We start from the raw sequence: 15,111 nt of genomic DNA on the forward strand, positions 1-15,111 counted from the left end.
CAATACGGGATGGCAAGGTCCATTTTTATTTGCACGTTAGGTTAGGAAAATGAACACAACGAAATATATTCTGATGGACTGCATATAAATAAATGTTTGGGAGGCGTGACCAGTCTTAAGGAATATAATAGGTAGGAGGAGCATTGGGACGTAAGAGGTTTCAGAAGTACGCCGTCGATATCTAGAGTATATCTCAAAAACGTAACATGTTACAGACGTGAAAATTGGTATTTTTAATCAATTTAAAAATAAAGTAAAATGTATATTTTTGTTTTCGGGAAAAAACTTAAGAGGGTAAAAGGGAATGAAAAAGGGGTTGAATTATTTTTATTAGGATACTGGTATCTCAAAAACTGACCATGTTACACTCGTGAAAATTGCTATTTGGAATCTATTTTAAAAATAAAGAAACAAAGTATTTTTGTTTTTGGAAAATCCATTTGGGGCGGGGGGATTGGAGACAGGAATGAAAAAGTGTGAAATCCTTTCTTTTTTTGATATTTTGCTTTACGTCGCACAGACACAGATAGGTCTTATGGCGACGATGGGATAGGAAAGGCCTCGGAATGTGAAGGAAGCGGCCGTGGCCTTAATTAAGGTACAGCCCCAGCATTTGCCTGGTGTGAAAATGGGAAAACACGGAGAACCATATTTGGGCCTGCCGATAGTGGAATTCGAACCCACTATCTTCCGGATGCAAGCTTATAGCTGCGCGCTCCTAACCGCACGGCCAACTCACCCGGTAAAAAATCTTTGAATTATTTTTATGAGTATGCTTATATATCAAATACTGAAGGTGTTACAGGCGTGAAAATTGGTATTTCGAATCTCTTTTAAAAATAAAGAAACATGTACCCTTTTGTTTTCGGAAAATAAAATTGGGGGGGGGGGGGAGGGGTGATAAATGAATTGAAAAATAGTTGAATCCTTTGTATGAGGAGACTTATAACTCAAAAAACGAAGGATGTCACGGACGTGAAAATTGGTATTTGGAATCTCCTTTAAAAATAAAGGAACAGTATTTGGGGTGGTTCAACTTAAGGAGGTGTAAAACGAGTTAAATTCTTTTTATGAGGATGTAAATAAGGAGTGGATTTAAAACAATATACCCCTAAGGGGCTTTGACTGGAAGGGGGCTGTGAGGAATGATGACAAAAATATGCATCTATATTACACCGTTTGAATTACGATGTTAAAAATTCAAATGATATCCTAGGTGTTAAATAACAGAAGGTTTGAAAAAAATATAACCCCTCAGAGAGTTAAAAGGGGGTTAAGATATTAAAACAAATGTATTCATTCCTCCGAAGCATTTTAACCTACGAAGACAAAATTCCAAATAGCGGTATATATTTTAAATCCTAGGTTTGAAATGGGAAATATTCGTATTCTTAATCGTTCCACCCCTAAAGTGTTAAATGATGTTAGCTCCGTAAACGAAGTTATTCATCCCTCCAAAAGCGTTTGACGTACAAAGTTGTAATTTTACGGGAAGAGTCTTCCTTTATGTCCTAGGTGAAAAATATCGTATACTCAATATATTTCTCCCCTAAGGGGTTTAGATGGTGGTTGACTCTCAAAAAAGTTACATCCATTCTTCCAAAACCGTTTCAGGATCGAACGTATTTTTTATGAAGGATGGTATATTATACCTTAAATATTAATAAATATTTAAAACATTCACCCCTTAAAAATGTATTCATTCTTCCGTTACTGTTCGACGTACAAAATCAAAATTTCACAGGTTGGTCGCTTTTGCTTTCTAGATGTTAAATAAAACAGGGTTTAAACGTTCAAATTCTTCTGTATGGGGTTTCAAATGAGTGTTAGATCAGAAAATAAGTAATAATTTCCCCCAAAACCATTCGACTTACGAAGTGAGGGCGTATTTCACAGGCGCAGCTGACATTGGACTCTCCAAAATATAAAACTTTGTATAATAACTTTCAGTTTTAAACCGCAGCGAAGCGCTGGGATCCTGCTAGTTACAACATATGTATAAATACCCTTTATGGTTTTATTGAATTTATCCTCGAGAAATAAAGACATTTTAGTTTTCTTCTCGGTTACTATGATATATGGGAGGTCAATATATAAAGAAAGACAAACCAGCCTGGATATCGTTGGTGAATGCAGAGAACAATACAGTATGGTACAAAAAACGAGATTGCACATGACATGGCGATCGAACAAGCGGACTATCCCGTTTTATGCCCCGCTCCACACTAATCTCCTTCCGCCTCAGCAAGTTGTGTTTGCTGGATGGAATACAAAGCTCCATGAACTGACGGCCGGTTATGTCTGGGAGATATGACAACATTCTCAAAAATCATGTGAAATGTTTCAAAACAGGCAACGTACAATCTACAAGATAAGGATTAGGATCATACTGTCAATTCACTGAATAATTACCTAAATATACCTTCCCTTAAGAAACAGTACCGCGTATCACGCAATGCTCTTCGTATCCATCATATTCCTTACGACTGGTCACGCCTCTCAGCCACATACGGATATGTAGTCCATCAGAGCATTTTCGTTGTGCTCATTTTCCTATGCTGATGCATAAAGGAAAATAAACCTTAAATACATTTTACTGTAGGAGTGCGCGAATATTTCATGCCAACATAAGGTACGGTATAGTATGGTAAGGTTCATTTTCCTTTAAACGATGGTATAAGAAAATGAACATAACGAAAATGGTTCTCATGGACTACATATCCCCATGTGGCTGGTAGGCGTGACCAGTCTTAAGGAACATAATGGATAGGAAGAGCATTGTCAGATACGCGGCATTAATTCTTAAGGAACGATATATATTTTATATTTTATTATTTAATAGCAAGATACCCGTGCTTCGCTGCGGTTTTGAACCGAAAGTTATTATTCAAAGTTTTACATTTTGGAGAGTCCACTGTCAACTGAGCCTGTAAAATACGCCCTCGGTACGTACGTCAGGTGGTTTTGGGGGAATTATTATTTATTTTCTGGTCTAACTCTCATTTGAAACCCCACACGGAAGAATTTGATTGTCTAAAACGTTACTGCCCCCATTATTGGCTAGCTAAGCCCAGCCAGTGAGCGAGAGATCCCGAGGTGGACCGTTCGTTCATGGCTATCGTTTTCTAGAGGCATTTAAGGGAAAAAGGGGTTGATGACCAGGCAAAGATAATAAATTTTAAAACAACACTCTGATGGTTTTTTGTTGTACAATGAACTTTCATAATATTTTATTCTTCCGCAGTATTTGAGGATCACACGTATCTCTCGACCTCCAGCCTTATTGTTCTGGAATGAAAATCAAAGAAAATTTAGGCCTCTACCGCCTTTTAAAATTAAAATATTTGGCTGAAAGAATTCAAATACTTTAACAAAGGGTTTTACAAAATAATTAGACAGCTGTCTCGCTGATGGTTCTACAATAAAAATAGTTAAAGGTTTCATGAATTAACAGTAGTCTCAACACGTGGTTTAAGCTGAATTCTAATAAATTTCAACATTTAAAGTATATAACATTTGTCAATTACACCAATATAAGCTTTAATAGAAATCAAAATTAATTTAAAAATCTCATTATTATTATTATTATTATTATTATTATTATTATTATTATTATTATTATTATTATTATTATTATTATTATTAATCTCTATCCTTGTTTGAGTAACATGTTCGTTACCATGACACGATCGTGTTTCTAATTAATATATCTCACTGCATTATCCACATGGCAATTATCATTTACATTTTAAATAATTATTCTTCAATTAATTACTGTGACTCATTATCACTAGAATTTAAGATAGTTATGCCGTTTGTGAACATTTAATTCTGACATTTGCATGGCATTCACATTTCAAATTAATTTAAAATGTCTCGAAATTTAAACATAAATGTGATGGAAATTTTTGTTATCCACGTGTGAGCTAATTAAATAATAATTTACTTTACACATCGTTTGCCTTTGCGAAAATAACGAGATGATCTTTCCTTTTAAATCACACTAATCAACAAAATAAAACCCTTTCCTAGTCTTCCTCGACTTTAACTTATTAAATTTTCCCTTAAGGGCGCAAAAATAACTTCTTAAGGTGGCACACAACGATGAACGTAATCTGCGTCGCCACAAGTACACGACCAGATTAAATCAAATGGAACAATCAAGATACCTGGAAAATACTCATATTTACACACACACACACACACACACATCACATTCATACTGGGAAACACGTATTTTTATATACATTATTTACATCGAATCCTGTCCTTATAAGTTTATTCTCTAATTTTAAACATGGTCACGTCAACATTCAGTAGAAGATAAATTCGTGTACGGAAATTACTCTTCCATCAATAGTGACTAGTGATCGAAATTAGGGATATCACTTGGGTTGAAATATTCTTCTCACAATGATGGAGATTCATCTAAAATTTGGAGATATAATTGAAGATTCCAATAAAATCCATAATCACTACCATCACGTGGGTTACAAGTCGCAACTATCGCGTCCGTGAGCCACAATCATGTTATTATTATTCCCTATCCGTGAAATACACACGGAACACGTCCTCCACTTACAATAAGTTCCCTTGTGCTCCCAATGACACAAGAACAAGTCAATCATCACAAATAAATTCTCCAATTACTCAATTATATAATTAACATCCCGCAGGATTTGTTATATTCCAGACACTTCATGAACAGAGCACATTAAATCTCACATATAAGGAATCTAAGATAAGTTATAGCTCACGAGCATTTAATTCTCCCTTTTACCCGATCGTTAGTTAATTTTATTATTACTCAAGTGATTATTACATCTATCAATCCTCCTAAAATATCGTAAAATTAGATGACTAGATCCTAAGGAATACAAGTGATCTTAAAAAGACACTAGGTTCGTCCCTATCTCACAAGTTGTACACGTAAATTCAAGTCCGATTAATTTCAATATTATAGGCAAAGAAAGAAGGTTTATCGCGTGGTCAGTGACTTTTAGATACCTAACTCATATGCATGGGAAGTCATTCAAAGACAGACTACACATCTAATCTAATAGGTTCCAAATTTCAGTCACACACATGAAACTCGACTACCATGACACCTCAAGAAATGGAAAAATGAAACGTTTCTAACTACAACAAAACTAATAGATCTACGATTTAAAGAAGAAAGACCTCTAGTTTTACAAAATATGAAAAAGAAATAAAATTTTTTAAATGGTACTCAAGTTTTAGATGAGGTTCGATCCCAGGTAGTAGTCAATCATTCCAGCATTTCCCCGGTCAGTCACCTTCCCCTGACCAGATACGCCTCACATTTTAGAAATCCATGGAGACACGGCAGTAGACGTCCCACGATGAAGTTGAGGTGTAGATTATTGAAGAATTATCCATTTTGATGCACTGCAATCTTCGGGGTGACTTCTGTTGCGTTCCAGACGTGTAAGCTGTAACTGAGACGGCAAATGTTAAGATACGCACAAACACACGCAGAATTACTGAATATTCTCCTGGATAGTCACACTTAACTTGGTTTTTAAGTTGAATTTTACTCCGTAAGAGTTTGTTAGCAATTTCCACTAAATTTGGCAGAACGGACGTCTGCTCAGACTGCAAGGTTCCTTTCTACGTGGTCACGTAGGTCAGCGTCGAGTAACGTCGTAGAGAAGAACAGCATAGAGTCGAACAGCACAAAGTAGAACAGCATAGCATAGAGTAGCATAGAGAGTGATTTACTCGGAACATGGCTTTTTATATCCTTGGCTTGGGAGGCGTGTACTCTACGAAGACGATAATTGGCTTTTGGGTCTCTTGTAATTGACTCTGACTGTTCGAGAAGCTGGCTGTCAGTCGTTCGCGCGTGGCAGGACAGCGCGGGCTCGTCACGTGATTTACCTTGCCCTTGTCGAAGCTGGATCAATACATCGCCCCTCTGAATGAAGAAAAACTGGTTCGGAGCTCACTGACTACTTCCCAAATGACAAATTACAGCTCCCGCCAGACAATAAAACTTTTAATATTAACTTGTTGGAAATATTCTCAAGATCGCCAAATTTAAAGGGGACATCACTAGTATCTTATTTTTACATCTAGGACGTGGAAGCTACCAAACCTGTGAAATTTTGATTTTGTACGCCAAACAGTAATGTAGGAATGGATACTATTTAAGAGATGAATGTTTTAAAATATTTATTAACTTCTGAGATATAAAATACCATCCTTCATAAAAAGTTCGAGCCTGAAACGGTTTCGGAAGAATGGATATTACGTTCTTGAGAGTCAACTACCATCTAAACCCCTTAGGTGAGAAATATTTTGAAGTATAGAATATTTTACACCTACGACATAAAAGAAGACCCTTCTCGTAAAATTAAAACTTTGTACGTCAAACGGTTTTGGAGGGATGAAAAACTTCGTTTAAGGAGCTCTCCTCATTTAACACGTTAGGGTTGGAAAGTGTAAGACTGTTTGCTATTTCACACTTAGGATTTAAAATATATGCCGCTATTTGGAAATTTGTCATCCGTTTTTGAAGGAAGGAAGATTTATATTTGTTTTCGGCTCTTTACCACCATTCATCTTTCTGAGGGGTTTAATTTTTTTCAATTCCTCTGTTATTTAACATCTAGGATATCACTTACCGGGCGAGTTGGCCGCGCGGTTTGGGGCACGCAGCTGTGAGCTCGCATCCGGGAGGTAGTGGCTTCGTATCCCACTAGCGGCAGCCCCGAAGATGATTTTCCGTGTTTTCCTATTTACTCACCAGGAAAATGCTGGGGCTGTACATTATTTAAGGCCACGGCCGCTTCTTTCCTATTCCCAGACGTATCCTAATTAGAAATCTTTGGAGTCTATAAGATTCATACAACTTTAGTGTTATGAAACTCACTTCATCCTTTCAAAAAAATCTATTTTCAGAGAATTGATCAATATTTTTCTCTTCAGCGCAGAATATTTAATTCAATGTCAGCAAAGTGTTTCAGGTTTCAAACAAGAGGGACAGTTAAGTAATTTGGTCTTTGGCTCTGTCTTATCGACATACTGGAATACACAGTGGCGGACGGAATTATTGGGGCAGAGGATATTTGGCTTCCGTCATGCTTATATTCATCATAGCTTGGGAGGTATTGGTTCGTTTAATTCTGAACTTTATCATTCCTATCCTAACCTATAGTTATCCGGTAGGTTATTCTATAATTTGCTTCCTAAAAGATACGACATTAAATTGTTTCTCATATGACTGCTTGCTGCTAGAACTAAAGTACTGGAACGCTTCTCTTACGTTAGTAAATGTAGTCGTTGGTAGGTTGCCATGGGTTTGTTGTTCCTACACATTCTCCTTTTCATTCAGAGACCACGTGTATCATCGTCACTTCTGCAGTAGCATCTCCATGCAAAATGGGCTCTAAAGGAGAGGAGACAAATCTAGAGGCTCAAAACATACTTCTAAATCTATGCAGTAAGGGTAAAAATTAGGCTGAGATTGCGCCAGCAATACTACGTATCTGACAATGCTCATCCTATCCATTATTTTTCTTATGACTGGTTACCTCTCCCAGCCACATACAGATATACCGTCCATCAGAATAATTTTCTTTGTGTTCATCTTCATATGCTGATGTGTAAAGTAAAATTAACTTTACCGTACCTCATTGAAGGAATGTATGTTTGCATGACGTATTCACGCATTTCTAAAGTATAATATATCGTCGCTCCTATGCCAAAACCGCGAATGTGACAAGGCTCTTCCTATCCATTATTTTCCTTAAGGATGTTACGCCTCCCGGTCACACATTGATATGCAGTCGACCAGAACTAATTTCGTGAGAGTTAACTTTCCTATGGGCATGTGTAAAGGAAAATGAACCTTATCGTACCGTACTGTAGGAAGATATGTTTTGCACGAAATATTTACCCACTCCTAGAGCATGATGTGTTTAAAGGTTCATATTCATTTACACGTAAGCACAGGAAAATGAGTTCAACGAAAATTGTTCTGATGGACTGCGTATCAATATGTAGCTGGGAGGCGTGACCTGTCTTAAGCGATATAATCGATAGGAAGAGCATTATCACATTCGTATTTTTGGCCTAGGAGCGACGATATTTAAAGTTCATTTTCCATTACACTTATCCTTAGGATAATGAACACAACGAAAATTTTTCTAATGGACTGCATATCCATATGTTTCAGTGATGCAAAATGATGTAGAATTTAGAACAGCGAAAGAGCATCATATCGATAACTTACTTCTAAAACCTCACATGTCCCAATGCTATTCCTACCCATTACATTCATTAAGACTGGTCACGGCTCGCAACCACATATTTATACGCAGTCCATCAGAATAATTTTCGTTGTGTTCATTTTCCTAACTAATGTATTGACGGTTCATTTTCGTTTACACATTAACATTAATCTGTTTTACATGGACCACTGGTTTTAGTTTCTCGAACCATGAATGCCGAAGAATTCGACAATTCTCTGCTAACCAACCTGCGGCAACAATTTTGATCCGGTCCCTTGCATTTTGAACATGGTAATACACCAGATTATAAAATACAGGACATATCAGAATGTTCTTCGAAATGGGAATGAATGAAATCGAGTGGCCGCCCCAAAGCCCTGAGTGAATCTCAATTGAGCATCTATGGAGTGTGTTACAGCGCCTGTTGACTTCCAGATTAGACCGTCGCAAGGTGGCTACGGAACTGTTCACCATGTTGCAGGATGAACGGAAGAAAATTCCTGCTGACATGTACCGAGACTTCGTGGAAATTCTTCCTAGAAGGGTAGAGGCTGTGATATCAATCAATCAATCAATCAATCAATCAATCAATCAATCAATCAATCAATCAATCAATCAATCAATCAATCAATCAATCAATCAATCAATCAATCAATCAATCAATCAATCAACTTTCTGAATTTAGGGCGGTCGTCCAGGTGGCAGATTCCCTTTCAATTGTTTACCTCATATTTACATTTATTTATAATTATTTACCTAGCTTTTTCTTAAATGTTTTCAACGAACTTGGAAATTTATTGAACATTTCCCTTGATAGTTTATTCCACTCCCCTTCTCCTCGTCCTGTAAATGGAATATTTGCTCCCAATCTGTCATCTTGAATTCCAACTTTATCTTCATATTATGATCTTTCCTACTTTAAAAATTTCCGCTCAAGCTCATTCTTCTACTTATGTCATTCCACGCCAACTCACCACTGACAGCTCGAAACATACCACATAGACGAGCATCTCGTCTCCTTACTCCCAAGTCTTCGCAGCCCAAAGTTCGCTACGTTATCGTAACATTCCTCGTTTGTCGAAAATCACCCTGAACAAATCGTGCTGCCTTCCTGTAGATATTTTCCAGTTCTCGTGTCAAGTAGTCCTGGTGAGGGTCTCATACACTGGAGCCATACTCTAACTGCGGTCTTACCAGAGGCGTATACGCCCTCTCCTTTATATCCTTACTACAACAACCTCTAAATACTCTCCTAACCATCTGAGCAGATCTATAACCTGTCTTAACTACATCGTTAATATGATTACCCCAATGAAGATCATTCCTTATTTTATCACCTAGGTACTTACATTGTTCCCCATCTGGTACTATCACCCCATCAGTACAACAATTAAAACTGAGGGGAATTTTCCTCTTGGTGAAACTCACAACTTGAGTTTCCATCCCATTTACATTCATACTATTGTCTGCTGTCCATCTCACTACAGTGTTGAAGCCCCCCTGCAGTCCTTCACAATCCTGCAACTCATTTACTACTCTATACAGTGGTGAAGGACGAAACTACGTCATACTGACAAGATAGCAGCTCCAGTAAACCAATGTCTACGGGTGTTCAGTCACTATGACAATGTGCTGTAGTTTAAAATACAATTTCTAGACACTTTGTGTGCAAGGCTGATGAGTGATGATCCAAAAAATCTTAATCAAGGAACGTTAATCTTGATCTCTATCTTTTTCAAACTTGATTTTGAACCTACACTAATTACCATGTTCTGTAGGAGTGCACGGCAGGAATGAGTGGCTCAGGCGGTACAGCGCTGGCTCTCTGAGTTCAAGTTAGTGGGTTCGTTTGTGGCTCAGCCCGGTGGTATTTGGGGTGGCCGAAATAAACCAGCCCCGTGTCGGTATGTCTATCAGCACGGAAAGGAACTCCTGAGGGACAAAATTCTTTGCACCGCGTTGTCTCTGAAAACCGTAGAAGTTAATAGTGGGACGTAGAACCATGGCCCTGGCGTTCACTTAGCCTACACCAGATATGAGTACAAAGTAATTTCTTGGAGGTAAAGGTGGCAATGTGGCCATACATAGAGATAACATGGAGCCGAGGTTACGGATAGTGAAATTCTTTACTGCCCACCTTCCGAAGGCCTCCATGGTATGTACGGAGATGATTTTGATTTTGACTGTAACCATGAGCAGCGTCCGTGTAATTTTAGCAACTTCTCATTCTTATAAAGATAAAATACATTTTTACTTCTCTTTTCGCATACACGGAGATTATTAAAGTGATGTGAGGATTTGAACCTTATTCGCTCAGCTTCGTGAGGTCAACTTAGGAGCTGTGTGATATCAGATCAGCGAAACAATGTCGCAGAAGACAAGGAGTCATTACACTGACTTATGTACTCCAGTATTTGCAGACAGTCTGACTGAGCAGTAGATTTTTTGTGAGGTCAATATTCTTCGGAGCCCTCATATTATTTTCTTGATTCCGTGATTGTTTGGAAAGTAAACGCTATTTTAGAAGAGGTAATTACACAGGCCAGTAAGGTGGAAGACTATTGATGATCGATTATTGATCTGAGCTTTGTATTTTGAGGTTAGGTTCTAAAGCTTCCTACACGACAGCGAATTATGGTGAAGTCAGTGTAATGGCACAAATTGCAGGTGATTTCTTGTAACCAGACATACAGCATGTAAATCAATTCAAATTATATAAAATGCACTCAGGAAGATACCTTTGCATCAGAGCTTTAAAATGGTCATAGCTAAAGCTCATTCACCACCCTGCTATTTGTAATAAGTCCCAAACAACCCCTGGGGATCAGTGTTAGTCAACGTTTGGATCTCAAGACCGTGAGTTAAAACACGACTGAGTTGATTGAATTTTTGAAAGGTGGAAATTAATCCATTCGGCACTTCATGATGCAGGATCTCGGCATGTATAAGACCCCTCGTGAAGCATTCAGTGTTTACCATGCAAAATTAATTAAAGCTTTGCAATAAGTCGCCCAATACTGTTACGGTTTCTTTGGTATAGGATACAGTAAAATTCTTCACCTAAACTGATACGCTATCGGTTTAAATGGCGTCAAACCAAAATACCTGGACACAGTGGCTGAGGCCATATGATGACGACGACGACGACGACGATGATGATGATGATGATGATGATGATGATGATGATGATGATGATTATTATTATTATTATTATTATTATTATTATTATTATTATTATTATTATTATTATTATTATTATTAGTTTACAAACTCTGTACCGTCCCTTTAGATCATTTCTTAACAGAAAAGCAAACCAGCCTGCAATTTTGTGTGGCTATTGATACCGTGACCACAGCCAGGAGAAATCTGAACCGCTTGGACATGACCGTTCGTTTAAAAAAAAACCACGTGCTTTGACAGAGATTTTAATCACGGCTGCTTTGGAGGGAAGTTAGTGACGATATCACTTGGTTTTCGATCCCTCTCATTATTCTATATTGTTGAGTGTTGTCTTTGAGTGGGGAAGCTGTGGAATGTTCTAACCTAGCTCTGCCCATGTCGCAATTACCATGCGTAATATGTAAGTTTACTGCTTTTGAGGCCACTGGTTTGATCCCATTCACCAGCTGGAAGAAACGGATTGTCATCTATGACCCATTCTATCAGGTAGGATCAGAAGATAATCGTCTGTGCGCGAGCAATACCGCGTATCTGACAGTACTCTGCCTACCCATTATGTTCCTTCAGCCTGGTCAAGCCTCCCAGTCTCATATGCATGTGCAGTCCATTAGCACAATTTTCGTGGTGTTCATTTTTCTATGCGTATGTGTAAAGGAAAATGAACCGTAAATACATTATACTGTAGGAGTGCGTAAATATGTAATGCAAGCATACTTTCCTATAGTGTGATAAGGTCAAGTTCATTTTCCTTTACACCACGGCATAGGAAAATGAACACAACGAAAATTGTTCTGATGGACTACATATCCGCATGTGGTTGGGAGGCGGGACCAGTCTTAAAGAGAATAATGGATAAGAAGAGCATTGCCAGATACGCGCTACTGCTCGCGCAGTGACGTAATCATTTCACTATGAATGGATTGACTTATAAAGCGGATTAGGTACATCTGGTTCCAGACTTATTAAATTCTTGGTTTACCACGAACATTGTCCCTGAATTCAATTCCACTTGCGGTGAAGATTCCTAGTTTTATTTATCCAGACCTTGCAAGTATTTCTGTGAACTTACTTGAATGCCAAGATGAATTTCTCTTGTGGGTTCTCGTGGATGCCAAGCTTATAAAATCGGACAGTTGTCATGTCTTATGAGTGAATCAGGTGTATATTTACTCGAAGGTTTCAGATGGACCTGTGGCAACACAGCGCTTGGCAAGGCTTGCTCTTTCTGAGTGAGGAGGAGACACTTCCACCTAGTGGAAAATAAACAAACTACAAAATAAAGAAAACTAGGCAGATGTGGTCTTGAAGGCTGTTACTATTTACAGATATATACATATATTAGAACGTGCTTTACGTCTAACCGATAAAGATAGGTCTCATGGCGATATTGCGATAGAAAAGGGCTAGGAGTGGGAAGGAAGCGGCCATGGTCTTAATTAAGGTACAGCTCCAGCGTTAATCTGTTGTGAAAATGGGAAACCACGGAGAACCATCTTCAAGGCTGCCGACAGTGGGTTTTTCTATTTGCTTTACGTCGCACCGAAACAGATATGTCCTACGGCGACGATGGGATAGGAAAGGCCTAGGAATTGGAAGGAAGCGGCCGTGGCCTTAATTAAGGTACAGCCCCGGCATTTGCCTGGTGTGAAATTGGGAAACCACGGAAAACCATCTTCAGGGCTGCCGACAGTGGGGCTCGAACCCACTATCTCCCGATTACTGGATACTGGCCGCACTTAAGCGACTGCAGCTATCGAGCTCGGTACAGTGGGGTTTGAACCCACTATCTCCCGGATGCAAGTTGACAGCTACGTGACTCAAACTACGCAACCACTCGCTTGGTGCAGATAAACAAGCCGATGGTAATGGTCGGGAAATATGCTCATGCACTTGGTCAGAGTACGACTTATTATTATTATTATTATTATTATTATTATTATTATTATTATTATTATTATTATTATTATTATTATTATTATTATTATTATTATTATAGGAATGTGTAGTACAATTGGAATTGAATATTGACGTGAACATGTTAGTCTACAATCGTTCTCCCGGAATGCAGTTTCTGATAAACATGATGTAAAGGAAATATGATAATTGGAATTAATCAAAACGAACAGTTCTTAAAAGTTCAACAGCTTTACAGTATATGCACAATAGTATTAAAAGTAAATTTTATAATGATATTGATGATGATGATTATTATTATTATTATTATTATTATTATTATCATTATCATTATCATTATCATTATGCACCCATAAGCGAATTTATTCGCTTATGGGTGCAATTATTATTATTATTATTATTATTATTATTATTATTATTATTATTATTATTACTACTACTACTGCTATTTTAAGGGGCTTACCACTTCATCTACTTCGGTAAAAGTAATTTCCTGAAGTCAACATATAGGAATGTAAACAAAGATATACTTAGAACGAGAAGTAAAATACTGTATCACATCTGCAAAGAAATCAAACATATATGGTTCTAGAACATTACGCGTTATCGTTCTAAAATGTTTGATCAAGACTGGCTCCTTGATAGGAAAATCCGCTTTGTGAACATCGATTCATAGGGTCTTAGGTTCGATTGCTGGCTGGGTCGGGGATTTTATTAGTATTTGGTTAATTCATCTATCTCAGGGACAGACTATTAGTGTTTGTCTTAATACACACCTCTTCATATAACCATAACATAATACTCAGTCGAGCACCAAGGAAACACGAAATAGTTGAAAATACTCCATACAGGTTTAGCATCCAGAAAGGGTATCCTGATGGAAAACAGGGCCAAGTTCACATGTGCGACTCACACATCACACCTATTACCTCATCAGAGAGAGGAAGGATGTTCTGCCTTCGCATTGTCGAGCACAAATCTGACATGGAGTGACCGGGATTAGAACCAAGGAACCCAGTGGTGAGAGGCCGGCGCGATGCCTCCTAAGCCACGGAGGCTCAATATTTCTGTTTACCGTACATAAATACCTGTGATTTTCCAGCTACTATACACATTATTTAACGGACACTATCTAGTATATAGAACCTTCCAACTTATACTTCAACATACAAAAGGAATTAATATTTAAAAAAACGTTATGATATTAATTACATAATAATTATCTCGTAATGTATGTACTATCACTCAGCTATTAGATGTAATGTGCGTTTAGTTAATGTCATGACATGAAGTTCATACGCACGGAACTAAACTGATAACACGACCTGTGAACTAAGCAAGGATTTCCCTTTTACTGAAAAACCGGGCGAATTTGCTGTGTGGTTAGGGCGCGCAGCTGTGAGCTTGCATCCGGGAGGAAAAGGCTAGGAAAGCAACAGATAGGGAATCTGCCACCTGGGCGACTGCCCTAAATGCAGATCGGTATTCATTCATTCATTCATTCATTCATAGTGGGTTCTAATCCCACTGTCGGCAGCCCTGAAGGTGGTTTTCCCGTGGTTTTCCATTTTCATACCAGGCAAATGCTGGGGCTGTACCTTATTTAAGGCCACGCCCACTTCCTTTCCACTCCTAGGCCTTTCCTACACCATCGTCGCCATAAGACCTATCTGTGTCGGTGCGACGTAAAAGCAAATAGCAAAATATTTCTGAGAAATTGTTCTGACTACTGAACTATCGGAACACAGCATAAATTTTATTA

The 15,111-nt window shown here is 38.1% G+C and overlaps 1 protein-coding gene across 4 annotated transcripts in view; it reads left to right on the top strand.

Moving 5' to 3' along the window:
• Positions 1–15,111, top strand: part of Ca-alpha1D (Ca[2+]-channel protein alpha[[1]] subunit D) — a 1,069,984-nt gene that overhangs the window by 528,147 nt on the left and 526,726 nt on the right. The window lies entirely within an intron of this gene.

This window comes from Anabrus simplex, chromosome 2, assembly GCF_040414725.1.
Source record: "Anabrus simplex isolate iqAnaSimp1 chromosome 2, ASM4041472v1, whole genome shotgun sequence".
Classification (NCBI taxonomy): Eukaryota; Metazoa; Arthropoda; class Insecta; order Orthoptera; family Tettigoniidae; genus Anabrus; species Anabrus simplex.